The 23,396-nt window shown below is 38.1% G+C and overlaps 2 long non-coding RNA genes across 4 annotated transcripts in view; one reads left to right on the top strand and one right to left on the bottom strand.

The window, feature by feature from the left end:
- The window catches only part of LOC103877095, a 36,321-nt gene extending 16,933 nt beyond the window's left edge, over positions 1-19,388 (top strand). Inside the window, exons 2-6 of the long non-coding RNA XR_002516760.1 lie at positions 2,895-2,974; positions 15,265-15,421; positions 15,856-16,109; positions 16,766-16,840; positions 19,288-19,388. This is a non-coding gene — a long non-coding RNA (uncharacterized LOC103877095). The remainder of the gene's footprint in view (positions 1-2,894; positions 2,975-15,264; positions 15,422-15,855; positions 16,110-16,765; positions 16,841-19,287) is intronic.
- Positions 1-23,123, bottom strand: part of LOC103877094 — a 29,425-nt gene extending 6,302 nt beyond the window's left edge. The window contains exons 1-3 of one of the 3 annotated variants that reach the window (XR_004178320.1): positions 22,601-23,123; positions 18,672-18,697; positions 17,042-17,113 (exon numbers count right to left, since the gene is read on the bottom strand). This is a non-coding gene — a long non-coding RNA (uncharacterized LOC103877094). The remainder of the gene's footprint in view (positions 1-17,041; positions 17,114-18,671; positions 18,698-22,600) is intronic. The other 2 variants (XR_636660.4, XR_002516761.2) reach the window with 2 other exon arrangements.
- Between the last annotated feature and the right edge of the window lie 273 nt (positions 23,124-23,396).

Here is a 23,396-nt window from a genome sequence, read left to right as displayed (position 1 = left end):
TAGCAACTCAATCTCTCTTTTGATTATTGTTAGCATGTTATCTATTTTGCCATCTTTTTACATTAATCTATTTATATTTATGGACTGTTTCTTGTAAATATAATATCGTGGCATCTATTTTAAAAATTCACACAAATTCTTTTTATTGATACATTTAGATAATTCACATGAAAAGTGATTATTCATATATTTGGACCATATCTACCATGTTTGCAACCGTTTTTCCCTTTCTTAGGAAGAAACATTCCTTTTTTTCTCCTTTCCCTCTTTTATTTCTGCCTTCCCTATTTTTAGTTAAGAATTTTATTTTATTTTCTCTCATATATCAGCATATCAATTATATTTCTTTCTTTAGTTGTGTGATTGCCCTGAACTTTGCAACACACATTTACAACTAACCTAAATCTACAGTCAAATAACACTTCCACTTTAAAGGCAGTGCCTGCATGCATTTTGGGGGCCTAATAAGCAGGTACTGCCGAAGGCAAAGACAGATATCCAAAATTAAGGGTGCCGTTTTATACTGAATTGTGGATCCTCAACGAGAGGGAGATAGATTGAAAGAACACAGGGTAGTGCTTCACCCATGCATTACATTGCAAGGCAACCCAAAAACAATTGGCTTCTTTTGTAATCAGCCCATCCCCTATGGGAGTCTCATCTCTTTCAATGGGGGGTGGGTGGTGGGGGGGATTTTTCTATATCTTTCAGGTGACTGAGAGCATGCTTCTCTGATTTAAATGCACAAAGAGTTAATTATCACTCATAACTACTATTAGCCACCCCTTAAAGTCTATTTCCTACCCTAGTTATTACACGACAAAGCACTCTCATAATGTGAAATAATTTGATACCCACAAAACTCACAATGCAAAACAGAGCAGACCCTTTGATTTTGAGAGGGAACTATTGCCTTTTAATCCCTGGGGTTTCATGAGGAAAACAGAGTTTTTTTGTTGGTTTGTTTGTTTTTCCCCTCTCCTAAACAAGGTCTGTGGCATCTCCTCTGTTTTTCTCAAGGATACCCAGGTTACCAGAAGTTACCTTAGGGCCTCTCATGTGTGCATTAAGAGTGGCAGGATAAAACAATGAAGAGAAATCATTCAGTTTACTGAAAAGAAAAAAAACAGTTTTCCAGAAAACAAGCTGCAAGAAGAGAAAATCATAGAGGCCTTTTAAATATACCTATAACTTGGATATTCACTTTTAATTAAGCTGCACTCTCTTTAAGAAAATCCCTTTAAGTCCCTTTTTACTCAACCTTAGTCACTCCAGGATTTTCAGCTTTTGAATGCCACAAAAAGTAACCTCACAGGTAAGATCAACAAGTTTTAATTAGGTTATGACTTAACCACAAGTATATGAGGTATTTTCAAAGAGATGATTAGCAGCTTTTGAAATCATCACTGCAAAACTGTGACTGTGATAATCACTAAACCGACCCCATTTAGATCTGACTAAACCGACCCCATTTTGTTTCCAGCCCTCAAGCTATCCTTGCCCATCCTTCGCTATAGGACAAACCAACTTTGGGAGGAACCTGGTTTACAGTTTATAGTCCAAAACAAATATGATAACAGCGCCTTCCTAAGATATACTTCCCTCTTGCCTGGGGATCAGACCAAGAAACTAGTCACAAGATTAGAAAACGTGGCTTAGTAGTTCTCAGCTGGATGCCACAAGATTTTGACCCTCTTTAAACTACTCTCAAGATTAGTGATTAAGATATTTTGTAAACACTGCCCTTGATGGATCAGCTGGCACCACCCAGATTAATAAACTGATTTATCTGATTTTGTCATCCTCACCCAGGAACTGACAGCACAAGAAGACAGCCATCATTGTAAAATGGTAGAGACTAAAAAAAGTATTGCTATGTGGTTATAGGTCATGTTCCCAATGACATGAAACAAGATGAACACCTGTAGCCAAGTTTGTTACTGACCATTTTGTTGGGCTAGCTTAAACAGCAGGCTTGTGTGGTCCTGAGTCTGCCTCCTAACTTAACGTACCTTTTCTTTTGACAGAACCATACAGAAAGACACAAAAGCACACCAGATTGGTTACAACTTAAAACCAACCTTGCAAATGCTTTTTCATTAATTAAAACTTTACAGAGAATAAAAACAATGATTCTTATTAACCCTTTTACCAGTTTGTACAGGGGGAGAGAGAGGCCAAAAGCCTGACTGGTAAAAATTGTTTACCCTTTTGCTGGCATGTCAAACTTCTTCCTAGATCAACTCTATGCCAAGCATTTTAAGATTTGGAAAATTAACTTTTCCCAGGTTGGAAGAACATTATGAAAGAAGGTAAGAGCCACTTTACACCATGAAAGAAGGAACAATACCATAGAAAAGTCTGGGCTTTCCAATTAGAGTTGTCAAGAAGTACTGCTTCCCTTCTTATTGACAGTGGTGTTTCTCCTATTTCTTCATCTTCCCTATTTTCTGTTTTCCCTTTTTCTCTATTATAGGAGACATATTGTTCATCTCCAAATATCTCTACTGCCTACAGAACTGCCTGTTTTTCACCTGCAGTTACAGTTTGGCTTAGAAGCAGCAAACATCCCTTCATGAAGTCAAACACCTGAGTTAAATTTTAGAAAGCTTCTATATTCCTTCCAGTGTCATTAGAAAATTGGCCTAAGTCTCCCTTTAATTACCCTAAGGTTCTGTAATAAGAAAGGAACACAGGGGGCCGTGAATATGGCAGATCCTCAGATTGTTCCCCTGGAAGTTGCTTTTCTAACTTTGAAGAATCATTCTCTATAGGCCTACCTGATATGACTACTAAAAGCACTGGGTTGATTTTGTAACACCTACAAAGGTCTAATAAGAAGGCCAGGCCCTTGTGCAGAAGAAAATGAGCCACTTTGTGTTTTAAATCCTTAGGGTCAAGGGAGTCTGTGCCTCAGAATGCACTCCAGAGGACTGCAAGCTGAAGATGATCTGTTACACATCTAGAAAGACAAGTGAGAAAAAGACATCCCTTTTGTCTCCTTCCTTTGGGTGTGACCCAGGGTGAAGAGGAAGACAGTGAGTGTATCTCCCCTGCTGTTTTCCTTCTGTGGTTCCTGGGTCCTGGCACCTTGCTGAACACGCTGCCCATGGTTGCAGTGTGAACCCCAGACATGGAACCAGAAGAACTAAGTGATTGGGAGTAGTCACACTCACCCACACAGCTACAGTCCTCTGTTTTTGATTCCCCTTTGATTCCAATAACTGTGGAATACTTTTAGTAAGAAAAATGCAAGTGTAACTGAAATATTAGAAGAAAGACTAAAATAGAAGCAATATTTGAAGTAATAATGATCAAGAATTTTCTAATTAATGAAAAAAAAAAAAAAAACCATAAATCTTTGAAGCACTGAGAACACCAAACGGGGTAAACATACACAAAAAGTTAACCTTATTTAGTTCACACTCAGACTGCATGATACCAAAGGCAAAGAACTAGTCTTTAAAGAAGCTGAGAAAGTGGGTAACCTTACCTAGAGATAAACAAGGGTAAGAATTAGAGCTCCTGCTCGGCAGAAACCATCCAAGCAAAAAGAACAGGGTAAAATATTTAAAGTGTTGAAAGAAAAAAGAAGCCAACCAACATAGAATTCTATATTCAATGAAATGATTATTCAATAATGAAGAATAAATTATATTTGTCAGATGAATCAAAATGGAAAGTATTTTTTGGCAGAAAACCTATCCTGTAAGAAATGTTTAAAGTTATTTAGAAAGAAAAGGGAATCAGAATAATTAAATAACCATGATTTTTAAAAAATTTCTTATTCTAAATTGACTGAATGAATAATAATTCACAGTGTAAGAAATAATGTATTAGGTTGACTGTAGCATATGGGTAAATGAAATGAATGGCAGTGACGATGTTCAGGGCATGCTGATACAAGAGTTAAGAAGAAATTACTTAGGCAGATAGTGAGGGTATGAAAGTCCTTAGCAAGGTTTTTCTTTTAATGAAAGGTAGCCCCAAATCATTTTTCTAACAAAGAGTAGCCTGTAAAATCAAGCTGCATACATAGATGCCAGCAGTTGCACCAATCATGTTCAAAATGGCACCTCCATCTTCCCTTCTTTGCCAACTGTGTGTATAGTAAGGACTAGACAAGATGGGCTGGCCAAGGGAAAAGTTTATTTGCATAATAAGATTAGGGTGGGGTGGCCAGCCTTCCCCTCATGCTATGTAAACATCATACCTGATCAAAGCAATCTGTGAGCCCTGTGTAAATCAGACACACACCTCCTCAAGCCTGACTATAAAATCAGGTGTCTTTGCCAGTGGCCAGTCTTTTCCTTTCAGAAGCCCCTCTTTCAACCTGTCTCATTCATTCTCAGGGAAATGCCAAGGAGAAAGACAATGAAGGTATAATACACCCAAAGACATATAAAATGAAACAAAAAATGTGTTGGTAAGGATATGAAATGACTAGAACTTCTATAAATTTTCATAGTATATCTTAGTGTAACCCATTTTGAAAATTATTTGGCAATATATACTAAAATCATAGTTATATACTTCTTATGGTCTAGCATTTCAACTTCTAGGTAAATACCAAATAGGATGGTGTATTTATGTACACTAATAGAAAATTTACAAGAGTGTTCAAAACTCAAACAATGTGAATTTCCAACAGAAATACAGTGCTACATTGTAATATACTCATCCAATAAAACGCCATATAGCAATGAAAATCAGTGAGATGCTGCAAGTCAAAACATTAATAAATCTCAAAAACTAATACTGAGCAAAAGAATCTAGACACAAAAGATTACCCATTGTAAAATGTGATTTATAAAATTCAAAAACAGGTCAGTTTGTGGAGGCAGACACGAGTCAAGTTTTTCCTTTGGGAATGAGGAAAAACCTTAGTTTAGTTACTAGTTTAGTGAGTGTATGTATGTGACTTTTGAATCTATTTCTGATCTCAGTAGTGATTACAGCCATAGTTTTACTTTATGATCATTCATCAAGCTATACAATGTATTTGTGTATTTCCTAATTATATAATATCTAATTATGTCCTTCAATTTCAAGTTATTTAAAATATTAAATTTAAAATATTATTAAAAATTAATATTTTATATTTATAACATATATTTGTAATTTATATATAAATTTATAATTTATATATTTAAATTAAATTTAAAATATTCAGTAAAACCTATGGGTATAATTACTGAATATATTCAGTAAAACCTTCATGATGCATATAAAGATCCCAACTTATAAGTGTTTGTATTATAACTTACAAATATACGTATTTATAATATAAAGATTCATAATTTGGAATCATATTATATATGCAAAATTTTGTTCCTTAATTTTTCTATTAACATTACAATCTAAATATTTTTGTTATAAATAGACAAAATAGACTTATTCAATGTTTAGACAATGTTCCATTCGTTTACCTACAGCTAATTTATTAACTCATCCTCTATGCAATTTCAAATTTTAATTATTTAATTATGGTTGAAAATATTTATGATTTTGGGGGAGTAGCTTTATGAAGTATGATTATAAAGTAGAAAATTTCTCAGCATTTTAAATAATTCTGATATGTATAATTATTTTGCATCTCAGAGAAGTTATTTTAGTTTACATTCTCTCCATCAATTTATATGTGAACATGACTCACTGTGTGCTACTAACATTGAGTAATGGCCTTTTAAAATCCGTGCTAATCTGAGAGGTAAAAATGATAGTATTTTTACTATGATTTACATTTTTTCGTTAGTGATAGAGAAAAATCAATTTTTTTCAGACTTTTTTTTTAGTTAATGTTGACTATCTTGACTGTGCCAGATATGACTGTAGACCCTGGGGAGTTGAAGATGAATAAAAGATACCTCTGTTGGCAGGAACTCAGAGCCTACTTGGGAAGACAACAGACAATCTCAAAGCAATTTTAGTATGCATGACAGAGGAAGCATGTAGGCAGAATAGTAGTCCTCCAAAGAAGATTACTATTTGTCCATGTGCTAATTCTTTGAACCTGCCAATATTTTACATCCTTTGGGAAAAGCAATTTTGTAAATGTGATTAAAAATTCAGAAAAGGAGAGGTTGTCCTGGATTATTCTGGTGGGCTCAATGTAATCACAACTGTCCTTATAAGTGAAAAAGGAAAGCAGGAATGTGAGAGAATGAGATTTGAAGATGTGACTATTAACTCTGTAGATCAATGAAGAGAGCCCCAAGTCAAAGAATGAAGATGGGCTCTAGAATCTGGAATAGACCAGGAAATGGATTATCCCCTAGAGTCTTTCAAATAATTGCAACCCCACTGACACCTTGATTTTAGCCCAGCAAGTTTCATTTTGGAATTCTGACATACAAAACTGTAAGATAATAAATTTGTGTTGCTTATGTCTCAGAATTTTTGGTAATTTATTACAGCAGCAATAGAGAACTAATATTGCAAAGGAGAGAATACAAAGAATTTACCAGAAGACATCTGAGAATATTTGGAGTTGACAGGATGAAAGCTCCCTAGAAGCTTGAAACAGGAGTGGAGTGTTGCTGCTAAGGGTATCCAGGCAAGATTGGAAGCCTCCAAAGCCCAGATGGTTCATTTCCAGGGGAGAAATCTGTCTTAATTCCTGCATCTCTAATATGGGGATACAGGAATTTTCTCAAAGAGTAGAAATAGGGATTACAGAAATGTTACATTTAAATTGCTTAGCCCCTTTGCTTAGAGTTCCAAAAAAAAAAAAAATGTTGCTACTTTTGAAAATGCTTAATGGAGGAGGTGGCAATAGATCTCAGTAATCTTGCTTACTCCTTCACCAGCACTGTCAAACACAGAGACGTTTATGCTACAATTCCCTTTCCTTCCTCTAGTACAACCTACTTTTGTTTCCACACTTCTTTTTGAATTTTAATCTTTGGGCTACTTGAATTTCTAGTCTTCTCTTTCAGAATATAAAGGAAGTCTTGTGGTTCCAGTAAAAGAATTTTGAGTATCAGTAATGAAGTCTCTTGGCAAGTAATTAATCTGATTAATTACTATGTTAGTTTGTTCTCATGCTGCTGTGAAGAAATACCTGAGACTGCGTAATTTATAAAGGAAAGACGTTTAATTGACGCACAGTTCTACAGGGCTGGGGAAGTGTGATGGTTAATACTGAGTGTGGAATTGATTGGAATGAAAGATGCAATATTAATCCTGGGTATGTCTGTGAGGGTGTTGCCAAAGGAGATGAACATTTGAGTCAGTTGGCTGGGGAAGGCAGACCCACCCTTAATTGTGTGGGTACCATCTAATCAGCCACCAGTGAATATAAATGTGAAGAAGCAAGACAGGCCTAGCCTCCCAGCCTACATCTTTCTCCTGTGCTGGATGCTTCCTGCCTTCAAACATCGGACTCCAAGTTCTTTAGTTTTGGTGCTTGGACTGGCTCTCTTTGCTCCTCAGCTTGCAGACAGCCTATTGCAGGACCTTGTGCTAGTGTAAGTTAATACTTAATAAACTCCCCTTTCTAGATATCCTATTAGTTCTGTCTTTCTAAGAGAACCCTGACTAATAAAGATTTCGGTACCAGGAGTGTTTCTAGAGTAATAGAATATTAAGTATGGAGTTCTTTCATTGATTTTGGGGTTTCTGGAGTTGGCTGCTTAATATGATTAGGCCCCAGAATGCAAAGGACTCTACTTCTAATAGTATGGAGAACACTGGTAGTCCTTGGCATGAACTGTTTAGAGTGTTATGCAAAATAAATGCATTTGATAGTCCTGATTCACCACTTGTGAGAAGCAAGGAGATTAGTGACTCTATACATAATACCTTTGACCATATATGGAGAAACAAGGAACATCATGAAGCTGGTTGTTTGCTCCTAAGTTCAGCAGACAAATTGATGTAAGAAAATGATGAACTCAGGGATTCTGTCTCCTGATTTCAGAGCAGATACTCAGCCTCAAATCTGCTAAGATTGCCCTGAGTGAGAGTCTTATCTCCTGTTGAGAAAGAGTTGAAATTGTGGAAAAACAGACACAAGCTCTTATTATGCGAGTGGCTGACCTGCAATGAAAGATGCATGCGCAGCCTCACCAGGTGTCTACTGTTAAAGTGAGGACATTGTTTGGAAAAGAATAGGAATCTGCAACTTGAAATGGGGATGTGTGGGAGGACCCTGATAAAGCTGGGGACACTGAGTTTGTAAACTCCGATGAAACTTTTTTGCCAGAAAGAACAGCTTCCTCATCTCCAGTAGTGGCACCATCCCCTCCCCGACTCATGCTGCCATCAGTCTTTCCACCTTTGTCTGAGGAGATAAACCCTGTGCTGCCTGAGGCAACAGTGATGGCCTCCCTTAAGGCAGTTGCCAGGGAAAAGAATGTTAATTCTCCTCAGAAGCTACTCCCAAAACCTCTATTTGCTTCTAGACCTATAACTAGACTAAAGTCACAGGGGGTCCCTAGAGGTGAGGTTGAGCATGTGATGCATGAGGAGGTGCACAACACTCAAAAAGAAATGTCTGAGTTCTCTAATTTATATAAACACCAATCTGAAGAACAGGCACGGGAATAGATATTAAGGGTGTGGAATAATGGCAGAAGGAACAGAGTTGGATTAGGCTGAATTTATTGATTTAGGTTCACTAAGTAGGGACTCTGCATTTAATGTTGCAACGTGGGAGTTAAAAAAGGTTCTAATAGTTTATTTGCTTGGTTAGCTGAAATATGGATTAAAATGGCCCACTGTGAGCAAGCTGGAAATGCCTGATTTCCCTTGGTTTGATGTAGAGGAAGGGAACCAAAGCCTTAGGGAGAATGGGATGGTGGAGTGGATTAGTCACTTTAGACCTATTCATCCCAGCTGGGAGGGTCCAGAAGATATACCCTTGACCAATGCCTTGTGAAATATATTTGTGATGCCAGCACCTGCATCTTTGAAGAGCCCTGTAATTGCTCCTCTCTGTATGTCAGATCTAACTGTGGGAACCACAGTCACTCACCTACAAAATTTAAATACAATGGTTATAAGTGGATCCCGAGGTGGCAGGGGCCAAGTGACAGCACTCAGCCATCAAAGCCAAAGTGGTCATAGCTACCGTAATGGACAGCAGAAGCAAAGTAGCAATCAGAATAGTCTGACTCATGTAGATATCTGGCACGGGCTAATTAATTATGGTGTTCTAGAAGTGAAATAGGAAGTCTACTGTATTCATACTTAAAATAGAAAACCTCCACGTTAAATGAACCAAAGACCAATTTGAATTACAAAAACAGAGAATCACAGCCCCTCAATCAACTTCCAGAGTTGAGCCAGTTTACAGACCCAGAACCCCTTGAATAAAGAGGGGGCTGAGTCCCTTTGAGGAAAGAGCCCACTACATTACTGACAATTTATGCAGTAAATCTTTCCCCTGTCCTTCCCCAGGGAGATCTCCAGCCTTCTACCAGGGTAACTGTGCACTGGGGAAAGGGAAATTATCAGACATATTGGGGACTACTGGACACTGGCTCTGAGCTGACCTTGATTCCAGGGGACCGAAAATATCATTGTGGTCCTCCAGTTAAAGAAGGGGCTTATGGAGGTCAGGTAATTAATGGAGTTTTAGATCAGGTCCGACTTATACTGAGTCCGGTGGGTCACTGGACTCATCCTGTGGTCATTTCTCCAGTCCCAGAATGCATAATTGACATAGACATACTTAGCAGCTGGAAGACACCCCACATTGGCTCCCTGACTGGTAGGGTGAGGGCTATTATGGTGGAAAAGGCCAAATGGAAGCCATTAGAGCTGCCTCTACCTAGAAAAATAGTGTATCAAAAACAATATCTCATCCCTGGAGGGACTGAGATTAGCGCCACCATCAAGGACTTGAAAGATGCAAGGGTGACGATTCCCACTGTATCCCCAATCAACTCCCCATTTGACTGGTGCAGAAGACAGATGGATCTTGGAGAATGACAGTGGATTATTGTAAGCTTAACCAAGTGGTGATTCCAGTTGCAGCTACTGTACCAGATTTGGGTTCATTGCTTGAGGAAATTAACACATCTCCTGGTACCTAGTATGCAGCCATTGACTTGGCAATTTCTCCATTCCTGTACATAAAGCCCACCAGAAGCAATTTGCCTTCAGCTGGAAAGGCCAGCAATATACCTTTACTGTCTTACCTCAGGGATATATCAACTCTCTGGCTTTGGGTCATAATCTTATTCAGACAGACCTTGATCGTTTTTTGCTTCTGCAAGATATTACACTGGTCCATTCCATTTATGATATTATGCTGATTGGATTTGGTGGGCAAGAAGTAGCAAACACATTGGACTTATTGGTGAGACATTTGTGTGCCAGAGGATGAGAAATAAATCTGATTAAAATTCAAGGACCTTCTACTTCAGTAAAATTTCTAGGTGTCTAGTGCTGTGGGGCCTGTCAAGATATTGCTTCCAAGGTGAAGGATAAGTTGTTGCATTTGGCGCCTCCTGCAACCAAGAAAGAGGCACAAGGCCTAGTGGGCCTATTTGGAATTTGGAGGCAACACATTCCTCATTTGGGTGTTTTATTCAGGCCCATTTATCAAGTGACCTGAAAGGCTGCCAGTTTTGACTGGGCTCTGGAACAGGAGAAGGCTCTGCAACAGATCCAGGTTGCTGTGCAAGCTGCTCCGACACTTGGGCCATATGACCCAGCCGAGCCAATGGTGCTTGAGGTGCCAGTGGCCTATAGGGATGCTATTTGGAGCCTTCGGAAGGCCCTCATAGTTGAATCACAGCAGAGGCCTCTAGGATTTTGGAGCAAGGTCCTGCCATCTTCTGCAGATAACTACTCTCCTTTTGAGAGATAACTCTTGACCTGTCACTGGACTTTCATGAAAACTGAACGTTTGACTATGGGTCATCAAGTCACCATGTGACCTGAACTGCCTATCATGAACTGGGTGCTTTCTGATCCATATAGCCATAAAGTAGGTCATGCACAGCAGTGTTTCAGCATCAAATGGAAGGGGTATATGTCATCAGGCTCCAGCAGTTCCTGAAGGCGCAAGTAAGTTACATAAGGAAGTGGCTCAAATGTCCATGGTCTCTCACTTCTGCCACCCTGCCTTCTCTCACTCAGCCTGCACTGATGGCCTCATGGGGAGTTCCTTATGATCAGTTGACAGTGGAAGAGAAAACTAGGGCCTGGTTCACAGACAGTTCTGCACTATATGCAGACACCACCCGAAAGTGGAGAGCTGCAGCACAACAGCCCCTTTCTAGGACATCCCTGAAGCATAGTAGTGAAGGGAAATCTTCCTATTGGGGAGAATTTCAAGGGGTGCACCTGGTTGTGCACTTTGCATGAAAGGAGAAATGACCAGATGTGTGATTACATAATGATTCATGAGCTGTAGCCAATGATTTGCCTGGATGGTCAGGGAGTTGGAATAAGTGTGATTGGAAAATTGGTGACAGAAATTTGGGGAAGAGGTATGTGGATGGACCTCTCTGAGAGGTCAAAAACTGTGAAGATATTTGTATACTCTGTGAGTGTTCACCAACATGTGACTTCAGTAGAGGAGGATTTTAATAATCAAGTGGATAGGATGACCCGTTCTGTGGACACCACTCAGCATCTTTCCCCAGCCACCCCTGTCATTGCCCAATGGGCCCATAAACAAAGTGGCTATGGTGGCAGGGATGGAGGTTAAGCATGGGTTCAGCAATGTAGACTTCCACTCACCAAGGCTGACCTAGCTATGGCCACTGCTGAGTGCCCAGCTTCCTAGCAGCAGAGACCAACACTGAGCCCTCAATATGGCACCATTCCTCGGGATGATGAGCCAGCTACCTGGTGGCAGGTTGATTACATCGGACCTCTTACATCATGGAAAGGGCAGAGTTTTGTCCTCACTGGAATAGAAACTTACTCCAAATAGGGGTTTGCCTATACTTCATGCAATGCTTCTGCCAAGAACACCATCCATGGACTCACGGAATGCCGTATCTACCATCATGGTATTCCACACAGCATTGCCTCTGACCAAAGCACTCACTTTGCAGCTGAAGAAGTGCAGCAGTGGGCTCATGCTCATGGAATTCACTGTTACCATGTTTCCCATCATCCTGAACTAGATTGATAGAATGGTGGAATGGCCTTTTGAAGTCACAATTACAATGCCAACTAAGTGACAATACTTTACAAGCCTGGGGCAAAGTTCTCCAGAAGGCCATGCATGCTTTGAATCAGCATTCAGTATATGGTACTCTTTCTCCCATACCCAGGATTCACCAGTCCAGGAATCAAGGGGCGGAAATTGAAGTGGCACCACTCACCATCACATCTAGTGATCCACTAGCAAACTTTTTGCTTCCTGTTCCCATGATATTATGTTCTGCTGGCCTAGAGGTCTTAGTTCCAGAGGGAGGAATGCTGCCCCCAAGAGACACAACAAGAATTCCATAAAACTGGAGGTTAAGATTGCTACCTGGAGACTTTGGGCTCCTCCTACCTTTAAGTCAATAAGCTGAAAAGGGAGTTACAGAGTTGGTTGGGGTGATTGATCTGGACTATCAAGATGAAATAAGCCTACTACTCTACAATGGAGGTACAGAAGAGTATGCATGGAATACAGGAGATCTACTAGGGCTTCTCTTAGTATTACCATGCCCTGTGATTAAAGTCAATGGGAAACTACAACAGCCCAATCCAGGTAGGATGACCAATGGTCCAGACCCCTCAGGAATGAAGGTTTGGGTCACTCCACAAGGGGAAAAAAAAAAAGCAAAACAAAAAAACACACATACAACCTGCTCAAGTGCTTGCTGAAAGCAAAGGGAATACAGAATGGGTAGTAGAAGGTAGTCATCAATACCACATGAATCGACGCAGAAATGACCATAACCGTCATTAGTATTCCCTCCTTCTTTTGTTAAAAACATGTTTGTGAACGTGCATACTTGTACAAAGACAGTATCTTCATTTTATTTCCTTGTTATCAGGTGACATATGATTTATTGCCTTCATATCAGCATTTAAGTATTAACTTTATGTAATAGTATTTGTGTTAGGGATTGGTGCATTTCTGTTTGTACAAAAGATAGTTGTATTATGTTAGGCATAATTATGAACTTATTGTCGATTATGTATGATCTCAGGAGATATGTACGGGTTCAACTTGACAAAGGTGGACTTGTGATGGTTAATACTGAGTTTCAAGTTGATTAGATTGAAGGATGAAATATTGATCCTGGATGAGGGTATTGCCAAAGATTAACATTTGAGTCAGTGGGCTGGGGAAGGCAGACCCTCTCTTAATCGGGTGGGCACCATCTAATCAGCCACCAGCAAATATAAAGCAGGCAGAAAAATGTGAAGAAGCAAGACGGGCCTAGCCTCCCAGCCTACATCTTTCTCCTGTGTTGGTTGCTTCCTGTCTTCGAACATCGGACTCCAAGTTCTTCAGTTTTTGGACTTAGACTGGCTCTCCTTGCTGCCCAGCAAGTAGATAGCCTATTGTGAAACTTTGTGATCATGTAAGTTAATACTTAATAAAGTCTCCTTTGCATATATATGTTGCATATATATATATATGTAGTGCATATATATATTGCACATATATATATATATATATATATATATATCTCCTATTGATTCTGTCCCTCTAAGAGAACTCTTATAATACAGGAGGCCTCAGGAAACTAACAATCATGGCAGAGGGGAAGCAAACACATCCTTCTTCACATGGTGGCAGTAAGAAGTACAGAGCAAAGGGGTGGAGGAAGCCCCTTAGAAAACCATCAGATCTCGTGAGAACTCACTCACTATCACAAGAATAGCATGGAGGTAACTGCTCCCATGTTTCAATTACCTTGCACAGGGTCCCTCCCATGACACGTGGGAATTATGGGAACTACAACTCAAGATGAGATTTGGGTGGGGACACAGCCAAACTGTATCAATCGCAAAGGTAAAGATGAGATTTAGGAGACTGTTTTTGCTGGGATAAATGACTGCAATAGTTAAAAAGCCTGTGAAAGGTTTTCAAGTGTTTTGAATGCAAAAATATTTACTGAAAAAAACTCTTTTTAGGAGCCCACTATATACATAGTGCCCTGTTGCTTACGATTTGTAGAATGCCTACTTTTTGTCCCAAATCCCGACTGGCTTTTAAGTATTCTCATTGGTTTCTCCAAATCCAAATATAACTATTGTAAAAACAGCATATATCTATAATGTCTTAACTAATTTCAAATAGGATACTTATACTTTTGATATCTAATGTTGCCACCTGCCTGTCTAGTGTTACCTTCCAGGGCAGTGTCCACATACTCTATTTTGTTTTTATAGTGAGTCTGAGTTTGCTTTCTATGTTTCAATATCTGGATTGTCAAGTGGGGCTAACTCAGTAGTGCTCACCATGGTTTTTTGTTTGTTTGTTTGTTTGTTTGTTTTTCAAATCAACTGATCAGGCAGCTAAAGGCACTCTAAGTGAATGGAATATTAGGTCCATCAGTTTTTAGTAAAACAAAAGCAAAAGCAAGAAAACAAGCACAACACACCAGGTGAGAATTGAGACACCATACAAGAAATGTACATCTACACTGGGGAATAAAATTGACTAACTCTAAGCAACCACTGAACTGTGTATCTTGGATTTGTGAAAACAGACATTAAAATTGAATAAGAAAAAAACTGTGCCCCTAAAAACTCACAAAGTATATTTTTTTGTAATACTATATAACAATAATGTTAATTATAGAGAGACATGTAAATGTATCTTTGTTCTACCTGCATATCTTCTCTTAAGAACCAATGCATTCTTAGATTATATAGTGCTTTATAGATTACTAAATATATTTATTTCTAATAAAACCTTGCAGTAATAAGTCTTATTGTTACTACATGATGGATGCGGAAATCAAAATTAGAGAAATAAATTTGGTAACTAAACCACAAAATTGATAAATAGTCAATCTGGGAACTAGACTGTAAACTTTAATTGTACAGACCTTTTCAGAATTATTTTGATTCTTGGAAGAAACAGAGGGTAACATCAAAGGAGAAAGAGCAGGAAGGCTTTGAAATATAGAACCCATATTTTTAATCATAAATTTACATGCCAACCATCATAATAAACACATTTGCAAGAGATAGAAACATAAAGGTCAATATTTTTACTAATAGAGTATTTAAAATCAACTAGAAAAGCAAGCAAAAACACGCACAGGAGGTAAATTCACCTATTTTTCCCACAATATCTACAGGTGATAAATACAGCTATGTGCTTGTTTCTTTTCTTTTTAACAGGAAACCAAATAGATGCTGATGGAGATTTTTAAAAACTCTCAAGATCTGTCAGTGGGCAAGTGGTGGAACCAGTCTAATTCTAAGCATTGAACTTCCAAAAGCTATGCTGTGATATCTCTGCTGTAATACAATTCCTCTCTACTTAGTTCCCTGAATGGTAAAATGAGGGATAATATGGGTGAAGGTTTTTGTATAATGTGTGACTGGGGCATGCCACTGACATTTATTTCACAGAGGCCAGAGAAATGCTGACCCCAATGACTTCAAAGGTCCCTTCTTGACTCTAGCTTTCTATGAGTGAATTGATTTTTAATATAATATGTATAAATGGTAGACATTCAAAATGCATTTGCAAAATGGAAAGTGTAAAGTTCAGTGAATTATCTTGTTTACTAATATATTTGAATCCATATTTGACAAAATTTCTTAGATTTTAATTTTTAAGGGGGTTTTAGTAGGTTTCTGATTTTTATTTAAATTATTCTCTACTATAGACATATTAGCATTGCTTATTGTCTCACCAAGCCTCATTACACTATCATTTAAAAAGCTAATAACAGTTTTTTCTTTTTCTTTTTTCCTTTTAACCAGCTGGTCATCTGTGAAAAAGGCCCTTGTGAATCCAGAGATTGCAACCCTCCTCAAGCTTTCTAGAAGTTAACAGGAGGTTTACAAATGACCCTTAGCTTCCTTCAACTAGGCTAGCAGATGACACAGCAGCTAATGTCTCCCACTCCGCTTCCTGTGATTGGATCCTTGTTTACATCTAACAGGATAATTGGCCTCCCGAGTTTGAAAGGGTCAAGGAAGTCTGAGAAATTCTGAATGTGTAAAACTGCCAAAAGGTAGGAATTGTCTCCTTAACCTCTTCAAGTAACTGGTACTGAGCATCATATAGCATTTCCCAAAAGACTTTGAAGTGATTCCCAGGGAATTTTCTTCTGTTTTACAGGTAACCAGATGATGTCCTTTATATCTAGTAAACCCATTTTCACACTACATTAGGAATGTATCAAAGCAAGCCAAATAGCTTCTCAAGCCAAATGAAGGAATCTAGGGAAGATTTCATGGCTGTACCTTGCTTTCTGTCTCACATAATGATTTATAATAACATGTCAGTATTTGTCAGAGCTCCTGTTGAGTTTATGCTATTTTTTTGCTCATTTTCTATTCCAGAAAATAACAAAATCCTTTCATCTCCACAAAGCAATAACTACCACCTAGCTGGGTTAGCACTGAATCAAATTTTATCACTAAATTGTGGAATTTTCAGTGTTGGGTACCCAACTCCAGAGAAAAGTATTGAAAATGCCAAACTGTCACAGAAGTACATGGAATATTATATGGAGTAGTATGTTTTCTGCTAAAGAAATCTCATCTCCATTTCAGAGAAAAATTAACATAATTTCAGTTATCAATCAACTCTATTGCAAAGTTTCTCATTTACTTATGTCAGTGTCTTTACAAATGGCATCAATTTAACTTGACTAATTCTTTTAAGGAGAAAGACAGGGGGAAAAAAATCTATGGAACAAGTGACTTGGCTGCTTCCTTTCACAAGAGGAGCATCTTTGTGGTAGGTCTTCCCTTCTGGAAAATCCATTCTCTTTGATTGATTTTGGTGTCAGTGGTACTTTGGGCAGGTGCTAATGCAGAAAGGTCACTATGGAGGCTTATTACCGCAAGTGAAATCACCAGGAGCAGGGAAAGTGAGATATCCCTCATGTCCACAGTTTTTCCCTCCCTGCCAGAGAGCTGAACACTTACTTCCTCTTACCTTTCACTTGGCTGACTCACACCCCAGTGCCTGATGGCTTCATTTGCATTCGCACCTTTACCTAGGGGAAACCTGGAGAAATTACACATGTCCAGTTGTAACCATTTTGATGAAAGCATTGGGGCTTTATAAGAGGGGTAAGCAAATAGCCTGCAGACCAAATCTATTCCACTGCCTGTTTATGTGCAGCTCATGAGCCAAGAATTGATTTTACAGATGAACCTCTGTAATCTGTTTGATAGTAAAGAACACTAACATTGAAGCCCAATGAAGCAAAATGTTATCCACTCAAAAAGAATTCAATTCTCCTCACTTACAGATGTGTATTACCAAAAAAAATACTCAATTCTTGTTATATTCTGAATTTGTTAATAAAAATTCAGTAAAAATATGGTTTAACTGTTGTTGTTATAAACACCTACATAATAGCCTCATTTTTTTTCTTGGCCCCCAAAGCCTAAAACATTAATTTACTATCTGGCCTTATGCAGTAAAAGTTAGTGGACACCTGCTCTAGATGTCAAACAGAAATGTCTCATACCTTACAAATGTACTAAATCTGCCCTTTACTCCTCATCATTTAGCATAATGGATCTTGGGCAGGTGGCAGAATATCTCCAGTTATTCATATAATAAAAAGTATTTTGGCTACTTTTATCCAAGAATGGACTCAATCAGTATTTGAAATATTTATTTCTGTAGAATAGTGAGAAGCTCGGTGTTGCACCTGAAGGTCCCCTGATCTATTGGGCCTATATCAGGTAGTAACTTACTTTGGTGATGAGCTGTGATTACATTATTTTCTATTTCACTACCTATGACATCCTCGTTTCACCTTCTCCCATTCACTAAGTGGTCCTCTTTCTGCAGGTTTGAGAGAGGAAATACTCAGAGGTAAGTCCAGAAAATGTCTGGCGAGACTGATAGTCTTTGAGCTGGCTTTCCCCTTGGCCATTACTTAATGCTTTATCTGCCTTTCCTAGTGCTTTCCTGGATGACTCAGAGTTCTGCTTTTGAACACCTCTGGCTGGACCCACCTAGAAAACGGCCAAAGTCTCTTTTTTCAGTTGTCTACCTGCTACCTCCCCTCAGCCTCTAATGAACTAATGAACCTCTAATGAATTCACCCTTTGCAGAAAAACCTCTCAAGCTTTTAAAACTTCCTCTGGCTAATACACCTACCACATCTGATTCCCTAGAAACATGAAACTGTATCCTGCTTTCAGTCAAAGAGCATTTATTTTCCCCAAATAATCTTACAACCTGCTTCCACAGACCACTTTAGCCAGCCTCACAATGGTAGTCTTTTTCTTTCTACTTTATTTATTTTGTAATGCTCATGTCTCATGAAAGTCTACTCCAAGAGAACACATTATGCTCTCTAAAAAATCTGCAATCTTTTCACTAAGGCTGAAATGAGAGAAAGCAAATCCCCACCTTTTCCATGGGAGAAAGACTTACTGCATACTTAGAACTATCCCCACAAAAATATTCTCTTCCCCAGATACTTGAGCTTTATAATCTTATGCTCTGAACATGGGGATTAGACTAATTGTTACTGAACTGATTTTAGGCTGTTTTACTAAACCTACATAGATGATGATCACCATACATCTGTATAAATACTCACTCTGTTTTGGCATCTGTGGAACTTAGCTGAAATCGACACAAAAGAGAATTTCATTTTTAACATTCAGTTGCACCAGGAATTCATTAACTGCTAGCCACCATAGTTTACATTTAGAAAGGAATCTTGATAAAAGCAAGAAAGAAAGGAATCTTGATAAAAGCAAGAAAGAAATGAACTATTATTGGTAGAACTTGAAACATCAGATCATACTATATTATGGTTTTAATGAGTATGACATTTCATATGTTTCTTCTATACAGCTCCAACCAATATATTCAAAAAGCAATTTATGCTTTGCTTCTTACTGATATAGTTGGTTCCACTTGTAGATAAATCTTCAATGAAAAAAAAAGTTTGATGACAAGGGATATCTTGCATGTAAAATTGGTAGATAAAATAAAAGACATCCAGTTAAATTGAAGTTTCAAATAAAGAAAATCTAATTTGAGGATATAAATGCATTCCAGGCAATATTTGTGACATGTTGATTCTTTAAAAAAAAAAAAAAAAAAATTCTGGAACTTGAATTTAACTAGGCATTCTACATTTTTATTTGCTAAATCTGGCAATGTTAGTTACATGCCAAACACTCTCCTTTTTTCTTTGGGATTTACAGAAGGTAATAAATGACAAGCCCATCATTAGCATCTGGCCAAACCTGGGCAGAATCCTCATTTTGCAGTTCATCAGCCGGACAATTCCATTGTTTACATCAGTGTAAGTATAACCAGTTAAGGCAGTTCTTGCCATAGTATTATATAACTAAGGAAGTTGTGTGTAGATTCTATATTTCAGATGTGAAATGACCTCATAAACAAGAGTAAGTTATAGGGGTGATGAAGTTAAATATTTGGCTCATTGTTAATTGGACAGATCTATTACTGATTTATTGTGCAGTTTCAAGTCAGTGCAGTCTGACTACGGAATTTATTAATTATTATTTTGTAATCACTGTCTTTGATGATGCTCTGTGGCAGGGCTCTCGCAGCGCAGGGGGAGAAGACAGGTTACATTTAGAGTTGATTTTTGAAGTGAAGCAATTTACATTTGACTGTGGGCCCTGACATGAATTCTAGGCATAAGACCTATCTACTCAACTTGTTAATTTATGTTATTTGTTTTACTTTTTCTCAATATTCCATATATATTCTCTTATTTTCCCACATTCACATAGGGACTATGCCTAATTACCTTACGGAAAGGCTGAAAGCACAAATAACAGGATAGTGTTCGAGCTTTCATTTTCAGCAGTCTTTAGCAATGAAGGGAAAGGCATGACAAAAGTCAGAAAGAGAATAACTTGAGAAAAAGAGAATCGGGAGAGCAGAGTTGTCCCAGGATTATAGCAGATTCTTCCAGGCTGAGGTCATAGTCCACCTAGCCCAGAGCCTTGAGGTGCTGACAGATCTTCCATCTACCCTGCTAGTCTTCTGAGTCTCACCCTGAGGTAGGACAGCAGGTTTTGCCCACAAGGAAACAATGTGTACTGGGAATGCTAAAAACCAGGTCCTCCTTACTCCTGACTTTGCTTGGCCACCAAGTTCACTAATATCCATGACTCATCCACCCACACCAAAAACACCCTCAGAATCTCAATTTCGTTTTGCTGCTAGATTTCCCAGATGAAACAAAACAAAACAAAACAAAACAAAACAAAAAAACAGGTTGAGTCAAGAACATGAGACTCAGTTTTTCAAGGAATGTTACCTCACATTCATCATCTCTGAGTACAAGGACAGTATCATGTTTCTTGACTCATAAAGTTGAGAGGCAGCCTTGTGCTTCACCACCTGGGAAGAATTAGCCCATGAATCCCAGCTTTTTTTAGTTTGAGTGTCATAGCCAGGGACTTCATATAACTAAGAGTAAGCAATTAGTAGAGAAAAAAGTTTAACTCCATTTTTAAAAGCATTATATCTTGACCTTTAAAAACAGTTATTTAATTTTTTTTCTTTTTTTAGAGACAAGGTCTTACTCTGTTGCCCAGGTTGGAGTGCAGTGTCATGATCATAATTCACTGCAGCCTTGAACTCCTGGGTTCAAACAATCCTCTTGATTCAGCCTCCCAAGTAGCTAAGACTACAGGCTTATGTCAGGATGTCTTGACCTTTTAATTACTTCATCAGACTGTTTCCCTGTATAACCTCAATATATATTGCAATGAAAGGAGGAGCTGCTCTGAGTTTTGGATTAATAGAGGAGCCAGGGGGTCGCAACTTGTCTTCCTCCTATAAACATCCACCCATCTTGTTATCCTGTCCCCTGCGGGATTTACAATGCCTTGTCTAAAAGGCCCTCCTGAAATTTTTAAGGAAATTGTCATAGTATATTTTTCATAGGGGAATATACATCTAACAATGGGTAATTAAGTGTTCATTCATCCTGATAACTCTTTTAGTGTGCTGTTAATCATATGATCTCCTAACCATCTGCTTGCCTTTATCAACATAAACCTGATCGTAGATGACAATTCTGGAGCTGGTAAAGATATTTAAAAACTTGATAGTATAAAACATTGAAAGCAAACTTTTTTTGTTCATAGCTTTACAGGGAGGGAGATTGTAAACAACACTCCTGCGTTTTTCCTCTGTTTCTATACTGTGTTTTTATATTGTAAATAGTACTTCTTTGTGGAAGAAAATGTAAAGCCTGTATTCTCTGTTCTGTTGTCATCCGTTCTCTTTTCCAAAAGTAAATTCATTGTCGAGGCCCATATTGACAGATAGCCACATAGTCAACTACGATTCCTCAGTATTTCTTTCATCCAGTATTTCTTACACTGTTTTAAGAACTCTTCTCACCCAAACTTTGTATGTGTATTAGAACAAAGGGAGGGAATCCAAAATTGGGATTCGAGGCTATAAAATACCTCCTAAATGTGATCAATGGCCCTTTTAAGTCCATTTTCTTTACCTTGCTGAAACCCATATTTTTTCAATTTGCTTCCACTGTATCATCTCAGTATCTAATATCCAAGAGGTATTTAGTGTTTGAAGTTTAACTATTCATCTTCAAAAAAGTGGTTCTGTTATTCTGGATGCAGAAAGATTAGTTTAATATTTGATTGTTACAAGCATTCCTGTTTTAGAATCACAGAGAGGGAAATTCTAAATGAAAAGGCAACTGGTAGAATTTTCGTCACTGGCATGTAACTGTTGGGGATAGAGAAACATACTGAGTCCAAATGACCTGCCTAATATCCCAAGTATGGACTTCCTTGCATCAAAAAGTCCTTAAATTTTTTCAGAGTCAAGTATACTCTTTTAATACTAGACTTCAAAAACAATTCCTTGAAATACTTTTGCCATAGTTATAATTTTCTTTGTGTTTGTTACATTATGTGCAAACACAAAGAACTGTATATGCCATAATTTAAAAAATCACTATGCTGATTTTTGTGTATATCATTTCCTTGCTTTAGTTCATAGGGATGCTATATAAACACCCCCAAAAACATAGCTTGGTTTTGTGTGTTTTTTAACTTTATGCAAATTGATTCATATATATATATATATATATATATATATATATATATAAAATGTCTTTTTTACCTAACATTGTAAGATTACCCACACTTTTTTTTGTAGATAAAATTTATTTACTTTCAGTCTAGAAGTATTGCATTGAATGAATATATGGGTTTATATGAATATATAGATATGGCTTTTTTTCTGTATTTAGATATTAGAACAGTGTCATTCATGTATGTACATATATATTTTTATATATATACACACACACACATATACTATATGAGTACAATTATTTTCATGCTCAGAAATTTCTTTTTGGTATATACTTAGAGGTGGGGAGCCTGGTATATTAATTTTCTATTTCTATGTCAAAAATTATCAGAAACTTAGTGGTTTAAATAAAAAAAAAAAATCTTATCCCACAATTCTACAGGTCAGAAGCCTGCATTCACTCACCTGGGTTTGCTACTCAGGATATTATAAAGCCATAATCAAGGTATTCATTGAGCTTGACTTTTTATCTGGAAGCTCTGAGGAAGATTTTGCTTTAGTTCTTGGCTGTGGTAGGACTGAGGTTCCTAATGTTCTTAGGAGCCTCTCTCAGGCCCTGGAGACCAGTCACAGTACCATGTCATGATGTGTATGTATTTTTACAGCAAAGAACTTCCCTGTTTTAAACCTTTGTCAGGCTCTGAATCCCTGATTTCTTCTTCTGCCACCTGCTGGAGACTTTAATGGGGTCACTTGTGATTTCACCACCCACCTAGATAATTCCTCCGTCCTAAGAACACTGATTAGTAAATCGGAATGCATCTGTAAAATCCCTTTTGCCACGTAAGTTAACGTAATCATGGGAGTAATAGTAGGGACCAAAGGTCATGAGTTCTAGGTCATGAATTCTACATCTAGAATTCTGCCTACCATAGTAGGGCAATAGAGTTTGCGTATCTTCAAATTTACCACATAATTCCAACGTTTTTTTTTTTTTTTGAGACGGAGTCTTGCTCTGTCGCCCTGGCTGGAGTGCAGTTGCGCGATCTTGGCTCACTGCAAGCTCTGCCTCCCGAGCTCACGCCATTCTCCTGCCTCAGCCTCCCGAGTAGCTGGGATTACAGGCGCCTGCCACCACGCCTGATTAATTTTTTGTATTTTTAGTAGAGACAGGGTTTCATCATGTTAGCCAGGATGGTCTCGATCTCCTGACCTTGTGATCCGCCCGCCTCGGCCTCCCAAAGTGCTGGGATTACAGGCC

This window comes from Papio anubis, chromosome 14, assembly GCF_008728515.1.
Source record: "Papio anubis isolate 15944 chromosome 14, Panubis1.0, whole genome shotgun sequence".
Taxonomy (NCBI): domain Eukaryota; kingdom Metazoa; phylum Chordata; class Mammalia; order Primates; family Cercopithecidae; genus Papio; species Papio anubis.
Note: the sequence above shows the minus strand (reverse complement) of the source record. Positions and strands in the feature narration are given on the sequence as shown.